Source organism: Athene noctua, chromosome 4 (assembly GCF_965140245.1).
Source record: "Athene noctua chromosome 4, bAthNoc1.hap1.1, whole genome shotgun sequence".
NCBI classification, from domain to species: Eukaryota; Metazoa; Chordata; class Aves; order Strigiformes; family Strigidae; genus Athene; species Athene noctua.
Window position 1 is genome coordinate 13931652 of NC_134040.1, and position 13873 is coordinate 13945524.

The 13873-nt window shown below is 36.3% G+C and overlaps 1 protein-coding gene across 2 annotated transcripts in view; it reads left to right on the top strand.

Moving 5' to 3' along the window:
* JAKMIP1 (janus kinase and microtubule interacting protein 1) overlaps nt 1-13873 on the top strand; it is a 158444-nt gene that overhangs the window by 44183 nt on the left and 100388 nt on the right. For both annotated transcript variants that reach the window (XM_074904494.1, XM_074904495.1), the window contains exon 2: nt 12023-12217. The gene's annotated coding sequence lies outside the window, so the exon portion shown is untranslated. The remainder of the gene's footprint in view (nt 1-12022; nt 12218-13873) is intronic.

Consider the following 13873-nt stretch of genomic DNA (forward strand, 5'->3'; position numbering starts at 1 on the left):
CAGCTTACTTATTTTAACAAATGTGTCAGAAATACAAGTTTAAAGTATACACCTGTCCATTTTAAGTCCCTTAAGGACTTCAGAATGACACAATATTAAAAATGTAATGTTCTCCTGGTTTAGAGAGAAGGTGCATACAAACTGCCATGTTGGTTAAAATAAAATTTTATCTTGGATGCATGTATGTGTATATTTTATATATATTTAAATATATATTGAAGTTATATAAATATATATAAACTATTGCTGTGTAGAAAAGGCCTAAGTGTAAGCCAGCTGAATTGTATCTAAGGGCTCCATCCCTTGTACATGGCTTCTTCAGTATATTTTATCCTCAGCATGTGCACTTCTGCTGATGGTTGCACTTCCCTTGACTTTATTGTTCCATTGTCCCTAATAAATATGGATACTTTGATGCAGTAGCATACATATGTTAGTCCTCTTTTTCTAGTGTATCTTTGCTGATTCAAGCAGCAGTCTATTTCATCTCTAAAACTTAATTTATTGGGAGGTGTTTAGATAAATACACAGTAAAAAAAGGATGTATGAAGCCAAGTGATTTAGATGGGGAAAAACAAAGAAAAAAACAACAAACAAACCTGAAATCAGGCAAAGAATTTCTCAGAACATTTCTTTTCAGCATTCAAGTTATAGATAGTAATGCAATGCACAATTTTTTTAAAAAAAGCTCATTATTTTATGCTTTGTATTGAAGGTGCTATTATAAAGAAAGTGAAAAATAAATTAATACTTTTAACTCGTTCATCAGGTCATAGTTAGTATTGCAGATAATTTTATTTGAGATAAACCATCTTAACCAAATCATGAATAAAAAAACTTTGGTACAATGTATTTGCATTTGCAAAGAATTGGACTTGATATTTCCTGACATGGCGTTAGAAGACTATTTATTTCGGTATTAACTTGTTATAGAGCAAACAAATTTAAAGCAAGTTTACACTTCTCCTGGAACTGGGTTTACTCTTTCTTTTGCAAATTTAATAGGACAACAGGACATAAAGTTTTTTTAAAAAAAAAGAAAAGAAGAAAGGGGCATGTGTGAGAATGAATCAGCAAAAGAAAGGGGGGGGTAGATCACTCTGCACAGGTGTGGAAATGAGAGAACAGCACTGAGCTGCAGTTAGGGATGCTGAGCTTGAACTTTGAGCTGGCAAAGTAAAGTAAGCTGTGTTACTGCTGACAGGCCATCAAGAATGTTAAGATCAGTATATATCATGATGATGAGAACAGTGAGGAACTCCTTTGTGGAGATCTTAGAAGCGGGTTTGTGTCTGTGCCTGGCCCCACGTTCATGTTCCTGAAAGGTGAATATCTTGCACATTTGTATGAATAGATCTCTGAAAGGCTAAAGGGAATGTAACGAATGCAGGAAAACCCACCCTGTTCAGGGTATGTCCCCTCTGCACTGTGTCCCTCAGGCTGGGTCCTCCCCATGTCGACACTATGGAGTGTAGCTGTTTTACTGGGATATTGCACATTCCAGCTCAGGTTCCTCCAGACCTTTGTGAACACCAACGTAATGGTTTGGTGGGTGGGGGTCACTGTGTCTGGGGCTGAGGGACCAGGTTGTTAGACATCCCAGAAACAGACTTTTTTTGTCAAATCTGTAGCCATTTCTGAATAGATTTCAATAACATCCTGCTTTGGTGTATAGCATATGTGTTACTGTGTGTATGTAAATTTATATAGATAAAAATGTTAGAGGAGAGGAAGGAAAAAGGATTTCAGACACCAGGCTATTGGGAGGTGTGTTTCTACTTTTAATTTATTTACTTAGTGGAACAAGATTATTTTCTCTGATGTATCTTGAGAAGGCCATGGCAGCTGTATTTTTAGGACACTCAGATTTTCACAGCTGGTGTTTCCAGCTCTGCTAGGGAGGCTAGAAGCAGAACTTCAGGATAAAAAAGTGAAGGCAAAGCTATGTTAAAACATATCTCGATTACTACCTTTCCGTTCCTTAATGACCAAAATTGCTCCAGTGCCCTCCTCAATCCTCATTTGTAGAAAGACAGTGACTCTATACTGGAAGAGCAATGTTTGCATGCAGGGGCACTCATAGCTTTTATTAAATCCAGCTGAGGTCAGTGGAAGAGTTTACACAAGGTCTTCAACATGCAGTCTTTTAATCGGGTCTGAAACACAACAGCCAATCTTCAAAGGTCAGCTTATGCTGAGCTAAGAAGACTTGTTCTGACTTTAATTAGTTATATATATCAGCCAGAATATCTCTAGAAGAAAAGGTATTTAGTACTCACAGCATACATAGGATATTAATGTGATGAGGAAGACGGAAAGAAGTGATGAGGTATTTGTCTCCAATGGGAGAGTCCATTCTCTGTAGAACATGTAGATGTGAGAGGATATGCAGCAGAGGGAGAATATAATCCCGTGTATTTAAGAAAACTTGTATTGAGTTTGTAGTTTTGGTATCCAATATTTTAGACTTTTATATGTGTGAGGTGTGGGTTTTGGTGCTGTTAGTGAATTAAAGAAGAACGAAAAATGTCAAAGCCTTTGCTCTTTCTGAGGATAGCAGTATCTGAAACAGGGCTTGCAGTGTTCAGTCTCAGGGACCAAAAAATCTACAGTAGGTAAGTTGCATTTATCAACATACACTGATTGCCTGTTTTAAGAAATATCACTACCTCTTTGCATCTCTGGATACCTAAATACCTTTTGACCGGTAGATGCATTTTCAGTAATAGTTGTAAAATTCTATATGATCTGTTGTGAAGTGTGCCACTGTCAGGCATGAAATCCTTGTGGTAGAGTCATCTGAAGAATTCAGTGTGGTAAATAACTGGACTGGAATTAACGGAGAACTAGAATTTAACAGCCAGCATGCTTACACATTACTGCATCTCTACAGCACTCCCCTACAGTGCTCTTGTAGGGGCTGGAAAGGGATGTCACTCCATTGCTGGGTAATTTTTTCATAAAGGCAAGTACCTGAAGAGTGATTGGTTTGATTTTTTTTTTTTCTCCCATCCCCCATTACTATGATTTTAATTGGAAGCAGCTTTTTGTTCATGTAAAACTAGCATGAAGTCCTTTACTGAAAGATAGTGATGTCTTTGTATCAAACAGTGCCTGTTTCACACTGTTACACTTGTCTTTGTTTAATTGGACTTGCCGAGGTTTCTGGGAGAATGAAAGTTCTGTCATCTCCTCTGGCGAATCACTTTAACATGCTGTCTCTGAGCAGAAAGATATTCCTTTTATGAGTAGGTGGGATAATATGCTAGCTGGATTCTTATATTTATTAAATGTTAAGTCTTTGTCAAAATCTGAGAGAGCACTGTAAAGCACAGAATTTGCACATGTATGCACATGTGTCATTTTTATGATCATTATGAAATCTTCATTGAGCACACAGGATGTGTGCACTTCATAGCTTCTACATAACTCTGAGAAATGTAGATATTTGTAACTTTGCTGTTAGAATTAAAGCATTTACTAATAACATACTACAAGTCTAACATCAGTGAGGTTGATCAATTTGTGTTTTAACAGAGCTGGTTGATAATGTTAGGTATGGAAAGCGCAGGTTTTCTTCCAAGGCAGTTAACTGCTGAGCTGCAGTCCAAGAACATGCGACTCAGCTGCCCGGAGTCCTTTTCACAATTTGCTGCTGACTCACTGGGTGACCTGGAGTAAACCTCTTTCCTTGGCATATGCTGTCTGCAAAGAAGTACTAGCGGTGACCTGTGTAGTTATTCCTAGATGATGAGTTCTGTGAAACTGCAGATTTGATGTAAATGATTTGTTTTATTTCATGTTTTATTAGTCTTATGATAAGCACTGTGTGTTGGTAATAAAAAGGAAGATAGGGGTATATTTGTCAAGGGACAGACAGGAGGGAACTCCAGAGATGGGGTGTTGAACTACTTTATCTTTGGCTTCTTTGATTTTAGAGTATAAGCTAGCTGATTGTGCAACAGTCAAAGTCATTGAGAGCTTTCTTTTAAGAAGCAAAAATAATAATAGTAAAAGCTAGTGCTGAAATGTAAAAATCATACTTCTCCCAACTTAATGTTACTTCTACTTTGACTAGGTATGGCTTTTTCTATGTATACGTGTCTGTGCTTAGGCATATACATCTTGCAGAATTAGAAAGAGATAGTAGTATTATGGTAGACTGTCTCTTATTTACCCCCTCTTGACAGATATTTTTATCCTGTTCAGACAGAATATATTCTAGATTTCCATATCTTTGACCTGTTTCAGATATCTACTGTTCTTCCTTATTTTTTTTTTTTTAACCAACTGTCCAAAAAATTATTGAGTTACAAGAGTTTGTAAAAAGAGCAGTCCCTAAAGCCAGGAATTTTTCTCAAATCAGTGGAAAAGTTTAAGGGAAATATGATGTGATCCTACTAGTTCTTTGGAACACTGTAAAGCAGAAGCTTATACTTTACCAGTTGTTTACACGGTACCAGCTTCCATCTGGCAAAGATGCTCATTGTGGTTGGAATTTTAAATGTATTAATTTCAAATTTTCCCTCATTGAACAGCATATTTTAAGACTGTGTGTACCTGTAAGGATCTGGCTTTTAAAGGAAAGGACTGCCATAGAGCTGCAAGAAAAGTTTTGTGAATAATTTGTCAAAACCTCTGAAAAATAAAATGCATACCATGAAGTATCTCTGTATGACAGTGCAGATTTCTTATGAGTACACAAGGGAATTTAAAGTGAACACTATTATTTGTGGCAATAGTCACATGTTGCGTTTTCCAAACTCATGCTAAATGCTGATGTGAAAGTTTATTAATTTTAATTAATCATATAAAAGTTAATGAAGCTAAATGAGTAATTTCTAGTCTTTGTGTAAGAAGTTTTCACGGTTAAGATATAAGAAACAGACTTCAGGGTTAGATTTAAGAATTCAGTTGTTTCTGTACAGGAACACCCATATGTATTTGTTCATACCCATAGAAATGATAAATTAATGTCATACATATTTATATACTGCATGAACTGCTGAGGCAAAAGAGCAAATAAACAAGCCATATGTGAGAGAAGCGAATAGGCCTGAATAGCCTAATTAGTCATGCATTAGACTTAAGTTCAATAAACACTAGGCCCTGAGGAGCACCAGTGGAAAAAAAGTTGTTTTTAGAAGCTGAAACCTTTGCTTTTCCATCATGTGAAAGACTTCAGACATAACAATATGCATAATTGCATTATCAGTGACAGACCTATGAAGAATCCTTGTTCAAGCTTTAAAAATGCAAAATTTCTAATATCTGAAATAGTGAGGGTTAGTCCATGAATAAGGTTATATTCCCTTTGAGGGCCAGTCTAATTGGTGATCTTACATCATCAATCTCGGTCACTTTGATAATGCAGTATTTAACGCTGTGTGTGGGAGTAGGGGAAAAAATAGTCTTGTAAACCTTCATTGCTCTTTGAGTAAGCTGTATAAAAGCAAGACAAAATAGCTTCAATTATTGGGTCAGTCCAGGGCACAAAAAATGATATTCAGCATCTTGAAACTGATGTGGAAGCACACTACTGCCAGTAGAGAGCAATGGCACAACATCTCCCTTCATTCTTACCCCATTGAAGGGGTGAGTCTGTTGAGTGCTGAACTCTACTGGTGCAGCACCAAGTAGACAGAGCAAGAGGCATCAAGCCAAGGAGTAAGAGTGCACTGAAGCCTGTGTGTGGCTGGAAACTCCCCCTCAATCTGTTTATCAGGTAGAAAAGACTGTATAGAAAATGCATTTAAGTGCATTAATTTGTTCTTAAAAGTTCTTGGGTAAACTCACTGGTGTTTAAGACTGTATAAAGTATATTCCAGCAAGTTTCTTAATGCACTCAACACTGCTCCTACTGAAGTGCTAACCCCCTGAATTTATGCTTTGCTGTAGATGATGTAGAATGGATGGTTGTGTAATACTTTGACATTCCTGTCTCGCTTGCGTTTATATAGGTCCTACGGTAACATAAACGTTAATGTTATACATGTAAAAGGATAGTCTGTTTTTGTAAGGTCTAAGCCTAAAACCTGTTAGCTATACTATGGAAGCTATCTAGAAGCTGTTTTGATGCGAGAGAAGGGGTGTCAGAGGAGAGTGCCTCCGGGAAGCAGGCTGGCTCCTTTGACATACTTGGGAACAAAAAGAGCCCACAGACTTGTGTAAACAGGCTGAGAAGTGTTACCAGCCTCAGCCTCCAGCAAGGAAATCTGAGTTAGGGAAAACATTTTATGTTGAATGTTTTAGTACATGTATGTATTTTTTTAAGTATAAAAAGACTGGTTCTTACTGTGAATGAGGCTGTGTAGTCTCCGGCCATGCTCACTGAAAGCTTGTTGAATCTGTTCTAAAAAAATACATGGGACATTAACATGCTTGATATCTAATGAATACAGAACGTCATTCGTAACTTTGATTATTAATTAATTATTGGTGGTCTTTAAGGAGATAATTTCACATGAATAACTCTCCCCCACTCAATTTCTACTTCATCCCAGTCATCTTAATTACTGGGAAAGTCTTTGTATATCCTTATTACACACAAGCACTATGTAGCATAGAGAATATAATTTTCCCTACTTTTGCACACAAAAGCAACTGTGTTCTGCAGTTTTCACACCATATTTATCACATAAAATTTAGTAAATACTGTAGTTAACTTATTTTCCAAGTGTGTTTTATGGTGTTAAATTGACTGTACAAGTAAGTCACATTCTTCTGAAGCACCCGCTCAAGAATTCGTATTGCTTCCTACTTCAGAAAAAAGAGTGGGAAGATTTTTCTTTGCACTGACAATCCAATTATAACAGCAAGGTGGCAGGAACGATATCAATTCCTATGAAAGCATGATGCACTGCCCACCAGTCATTTTTATGCACTCCATCTGGGAGTTGTGTCTAGTAGTATGCAGTAAGGCAGTATAGAACAACATGGAAACAAACTTCAATTGTTGACCTATTTTTGGTAGTCCACCATTGCTGGCAGAAGTTTAAATGAATCCCAAGGAGTGATTTGTTAGGGGGATCCCAAAACAGAAAGCTGTAACACAGAGGAGGCAGGAATGTGAGTGACTACTTTTATGTCTGTCATTGTTTCTAGTATCCAAATAAAAATACTGTTTCATCCACCAAAGACGTATTTTGCAATAAAACCAACAGATTAGGAAAGTTTCCATTATTGTTCCTAGTAGTCATCAAAGAATTATTTGTAGTCAAGAACTTGCTGCTTATCATGTCTTTGATTTCTGCCATATCAACTTCAAGGTTGGTATTAAAAATAAGTAAAAGTAGGAAAAGGTTCCCAAAGGCATTCTGTCCTCTCCTTTTTAGGTTTGTTTACTCTATGAATGATGAAGATGGTGGTTGCACATGTTGCTAAGTGTATGTTGCTGAGGAAATGTAGAATGTTCCATAAATGTCATGTTACAGTATTTTCTTGCTGGCAAGTCTTTTTGTTGAAAGGGGATGCCACTGTGGCATGATCTGTGCTTTTTCTACCTTGAACTGTGATGCATTCACAATGTTTTACATTGAAGCTTCCACTTAAGTTACCTTTGCTTTCTGGTGATTCTTTTAAGTACCATTTTTTCTATCTGCTTTTGGTACAGCCACAGCAGAAGGTGTCACGTTTTCTGGTTATAATATGATGTCAGGTGGAAACTGAATGGATACAGGACAGAGTAAATGATGTATATGGGATACAAGTGTTTGTTGCTGACATGTTCTGGCTGTCGACGTGTCGGGTCCCATTCATTAAGGGCTATATCTGTGCTGCTTTTATTTTTGTGTAAATAAACTCTTTGCTCTGCCAGAAATCCCTGGGAACCTGGTACCAAAGCAAATACTGCATTCTTACAAATCAAAGACTAGAGACAAGAATGGGAAGATGCAATCTTCTTGCATGGAATTTGTATACCTGACAAACTTAGGTCTTGCTGACAGATTATTAATCAAATTAATAGTATGGATATAAAGCTTTAGTCTGGAAAACAAGGTACTGTAGTAAAATGTCATGGGTTTTTGGAAAGAAGTAAGCTTTTTTAATACTTGAACATTTGGTGATAAGAAGGAACCTCTTCCTTCCCTCCTCCAACTGTCGATTAGAATAACTTCTGACAAAAAGCCAATGGTAATGTACATTCCCGTCACAAAGCATTTGCCAAGCAAAATTTCTAGCAACTATTGCAGAGAACTCACAGATGTGCTCTGCACTGTATTCCCAGAGGAAATTGCCTTTTATATGGGTCACTCTTATCACTGTCTACCATGTTTTTATGCTTAGTCATTCTGAAACCAAAAGGTCTTTTTTCCAAAAAGTCTTCAAAATGTGGATCAGATGTACAGGGATATAAAGACAGCTTCTGAAATATTTGGGGAGACTACTCTGATGTTACCACATGCTAAGGATGTGATGATTATCTTATTTTTCTACTCTGAAGATTAAAGTTGGACCCTGCCTGTTGATGTTTGACGTGTGTAGGACAGGAGGAAGGGTTAGTACCTCTCTTCTACAGAAAAAGGAGGTCTTTTGGGATTCCTCCCCCACTTTGTAGTCCACAGACCCTGCATGTATGGACTGTACATGACATTGTACCCAATTGTCAGAGGAATTGTCCTCAGCTGTTCTACTTCACAAGAAGAAATCTAAAATATCTGTCCACTGTAGTAAGGTTTTTTTTGAACCTTCTGTAAATACTGTATTCTGTTTAAGAGTTAATATGGACTAAGATGTCCCATATGAACAGATCTGGCTAAAATCTCTGGGAATCTGAGTGGTTTGGCTGCTCTGGGAATCTAAAGGAAAGGGTGGAGGTTAGCATCAGTGTTTGCTCTCTTACCTTTAAATTTTTGTTGCTTTCAAGATACGATGATACTTAACATGATGGAATAATGGGTGAGAAACAGAATTTTCACCAAAGATTCTATGTATTTAAGTTTGTAATTAAAAAACCCAAGCAAACAAACTTGGATACTTTCTGGCCTTTCCTAACTATTTGGAAAATGTTGACAAGTGTTGCAAATAATTGCCATGTAAACAGAAATAAACCTTTCATTATTGTAACACTGAACTTTTGTCTAGAGAAACATTATACAATCAACTTACTTTATTTAGCATGTACTGCCATAACTACAGAATATGAATATGTTGCTGACTTTATTACATTGAGGGAAATCGATAATTTATCAAATGTCAGCTCATCTATTAAATTATTTCTATAATAATTTTGGCTCTTTGAGGAGTTTTTGGTGTGCATGATATATTTTGAGTTCTGAATGAATTTGAGTAAGTGTGGTTTATGCTCTGTTTGTTTGCAGATCAACAGAAACATTTCCACAGCAACACTTTCCCCTCTTTATCCTTCCCCCACCCCCCACCCCCCGCCATTAGAGGTATATTTAGCTTAGCAGTTACTGGAAATGTGAAATTAAGTATCCAGTTATTTTAAGTTATTTTTGTATTACCGTATCTTTTAAGAAGCTATAGGAAGATTACTGAAGGATTATTGGGTTGTACGTATCCAGTGGTTGCTGACAATTTGTTGTGAATAGAATTCTAACAACTTCTAGTGACTAGCATAATCAAATGTTTCAAATTTGCTATACTTTCTGAAAGACTTATTGCCAATTACTTGTCTTTTTTAGTCTCACTGGTATGCTATGTCACTGAAACATCCACTTTAAAAAGTAGATATCGTCACATCATTATACTATTGTTATTATACATGCTATTGTTACTGCAACTTGAGGTTGCAGGTTCTAGATCTATGTTTCATCCTTCTCTCAAAACTTTTGTAAACACTGTTCTCTTTATATAGGGAGGCCACCAGCCACAAATATTATTAAGATACTTTTTATTTCTAAATTTACTAAAGAACTTAAATACAACTCTTAATGATGAGTTTTCTAGAATCTAGGAGTTCATTTAAGAAGAATTGGTATTGCATAATTAATAGATCTGCTAAAAGTTAAGCACATTTTAGAAGTAGACAACTTACCTAGATAACTTGTAAATTTGAAGTTAGTTTTTTTTTCCTTTTTTCTTTTGAGTCTTGTCGGTATTGTTCTGTTTTATTGTCATCTTACTGGCCTGATTGCTGTTTTTACTTGTCTTTGACAAGTAAATTTTTACTTTCTCTTAGATGCATCTCATTTACATATTAAGAGGGGAAAACCTTCTCTTTCCCTTTTATTCAAGTGTATTCAAATTTCTCCTGAAGGCCAGAAGAAAGCAACAAAATTATTTTTGTGGAATAATAATATTGGAATATTTATGAACAGGGCAACTAAAAAGAATGATGAAGATAGAGTGAAGTCAAGCATATCTGATGTCATAAAAAATAGTCTCTTGGCCTTCCTGTTTCCCTGGGAAGGTTTGTTACTATATAAATAGATTGAATTCCTCTTTTCCAACCCTCTGTGCTACTTAAAGATGCTGACTAAGCTGTTTCAGCACTTTGATCTCCTGCCATGATCTGGCCTTAGCTGCACTTCCATCCTCTTCAAAAGTATTCTCTCACAGAAGTGAATTTGACCCTAAGGAAATGAGTATGCAGATACTTTTTTTTTTTTCTTTTTCCATTAAATACTGCCTAGATGACTGTCTTTATTGAGCAAATAAGATGGTAAATTATTCTGCCAGGATTAATTTTTTTAAGCCACTAACAACAGAATTGACTCAGAAACCTTAAACAAACTGCTAGAAATGAGTGCGGTACTTCCTAGCAAGGGAAGTAGTTTAGGAGTTATGGTTTGGGGACTGGTACTGTTGTACACAAGCCTGATGTATTTTATGTGAAGTACAGCTTTTTGTGAATGCTTGAACCGTGTACATGGTAACAGGTACATCCATCATGTTTCAGTGCTTTTCAGGTAGGGTATCCTGTCTGGCTTCCAGCTCTCTTGCCTAAAAGTCAGGGAGTTTCTTTGGTTCCTTGCTGGGTCTGCCAGCCCTCTGCTTCGGAGACACTGGTAAGGCTATGTCTGCACTAGACATTGCTGAAATTTGTTTGCCTTATCTGAATCACTCTTACTTAATCACTGACTTGCACTTTAACACAAAAGGCATGCTATGAGAAGATTTGTTGCTGAGGAGGCTTTACTCTCTCTTCCGTACTCCACAGCGTGAATAAAGGTGGTGTCACAGGTGTTTAGACACCCTAGGAGAACTAAGGTAGGTGATACTCATTAAGGAATATGACTTCCTTCTAGTCATTAAGCTTTCAGAGTGCTATTTACTGTAAATATATCTCCATAAAGTTAATTTTATTTCTGTAAAGAGTTTTTCTGTGCATGGGAAATATCAATCCAAACTAACATGTGTGCGTATTAATAAAAATTTGAATGCCTCTGTCGTTTCCCCATCTGACCAAAATATGTTGGAATATTACCAAGAAAGATGAAGAGAAACAATATCGTGGCTTTGTGCATCTCTTTTGATTGGTTTGTTTGTTTGTTTGTTTGTTTTCAGAGAGGAAATTGTCATCATTACCTTCACTGTACAGGAGAGTTATATATAGACAGAAGAATATAATTCAGGTTTTCTGAAATTCAGTCTTGTCTTCTTTTCAACAGGACATATGATAACTTCCTTATGTTGGTATATTTTTGGTATTTATAAAGACTGATGGCCATGGCCAGTATGTATGTAACAATTTATAGGTGGCCACCATGATAATTTAAGCCTGTAGCCCAAAACAAACTTGTGTTAAAATGGAATACAAATTTACTGTTAGCTGTGCTGAGTTAGAAGCCTGGATTGGCCTGGTCTAATTGTCAAGTAGTTTAGAAGCTTTCATCCTGCTTTCAATGAGGACCATCTAGCAAAGAAGACCATGAGTTAGACTCTGTATACATGTTCTTAATAGAAAGAAGTTGCCACACTTGTAATTTTGCGTTGTATCTTATTCTGCTGCATTTTGTTACCTTGTATGATTTTTTTTTTTATTGCATTGCTACCTACCATCAAAGCTGTTAATCAGATCTGATTTGGATTGAATCTCTTTTTTTTTGTTTAACAGATGATGTCACTAATATTGCTCAAAAATCCCTCCTTGCTGGTGAAGAAGAGAATGTGTCAACAGGACTAGGAGTTGTGGTGTGGCAAGTCCCAGCACAAACATACCTAGTGACTTAGCTACTGGTGCTGCTCAATCTTCACCTCTTTAATTTAAAATCGAACACAACTGCCTCAGAAACCTGTGGACAAGAGAAAGGTACTGTGCATTGCCAGCATCTTGGTTGGGTAGGAAGAGAATATACAGGTAAATGTTATCAATGTATTAGAGACAATATAATTTGAAGCTTCAAGTTTGATTTTTTTTTTTTTTAACTGAGATAGAGTTTAAACCAAATTTTGTTGGCAATAAAATAAATCTGTGCTAAGTTTTTCTCTTTACATAGAGACTTTCTGTGTTCATTGAAGAAATTTCCTGGTGATATAAAAATTTTCTTACTCATTATTTTTTTATTAATTTTGTAAGGCATTTCCCCTCCACCCATGGCATCTGAAATGTGCAGTACAGAATGTTGCTCAGTGTCTTCTTTTTATCATATGCTTGCCAATTTGACCACTGTCCTACTTGTGCTATACCTATCACCATTAATAAAGAAGAAAGGCTTTAATTTCTTTGGTCTCAGTTGGATGCTAAGCTTCTCTGACAGACTTTCTCAACCTTCTGTTGATTTTTATGTGTTTATAGTATGCACATGTCTGGGTATTCAGAAGGCAGCTATACATTCTGTGTGTAAAAAAATGACCACAATATTTTGGTTGCTTCAAGGACCATCTTCTATATGGGGAAAAGTAGCAGTTTTCCTCCTATTGGAGAAGCATGGTGAGGATGATAGTTTAACACAGTGCCTAATTCTTTTTTTTTTTCATCTTGTGGTAGTCCTGCAGTGGAGCTTCAGTGATGATGCAGTTACTAGGATTAGAAACACTAGGAGTACTGGGAAATCCCCACTCTGTGTAACTGTCCTTACTGGAGTAAAATGCCATTAGCCCCTAGAAATGATATTTTTATCTAGAAAGGTGTTGTGAATATAATCAAGGTTTGTCAGAAAACTGTAATGCAGAAAGAAAAGGAAAGCAGCAGTAACCCAGGAAATATCCTTTCCTAGTGGATATTTTGTAGTTTACATATTGAAATGTTGCCCCTTTGCTGCTCATGGACCTTGCAGTTATATTTGATATAGTGTATAATGAACGCTTGCTTTGCATTTCTGAATGGATGGGCAAAGTATGTCTCTAAGTAATGCAAGTGCTATGAGAAATGACAGCTGTAGAGTGCATGGTCATTACTGAAAAATTTATGAAAAGGGAAAGAGTAAAGTAAAAAATGGAGGGTATGGAACATGCCTTCGGGCCTCTCTGGGTAGTATTTGCTTGTCTTCGATGGCACTCAAATACAGCTAATAGTTGATTAGTATCTCCAATTTTAATGCTTCAGAGAATTTCACTGTAGCGTAGACATTATAAAGCAACATATGAAGAGCGAAAAAATATGTCTAAAATAATTTGTTGTTCATGAATGTAATTAACTTTTATCATAGGTAGTTACTAATTATGGTAACTAAATTTGTTTTGGGAGCAACAGATAAACTAACATGGCCCTAAATTCTCTCTTCTGTAATTGGGAGGGCATTTCAATATTTACTGCTGACTGGGTTTGACTTTTTATGGTAAATGCATGAGGAGCTTCAGTCATAGATGTATCTAAACAAATCATCTTCATATCTCTACTTAATAATAAAAAGTTGATGATGCTGATTTTTGAAAAGAATTAAAATTCTGAACTGTAAAACCAGCTGTTGAATATTATAATTCAGCTTTCTGCTAAGGTGAATGTGTTTTGATTTTTAAACCTCAA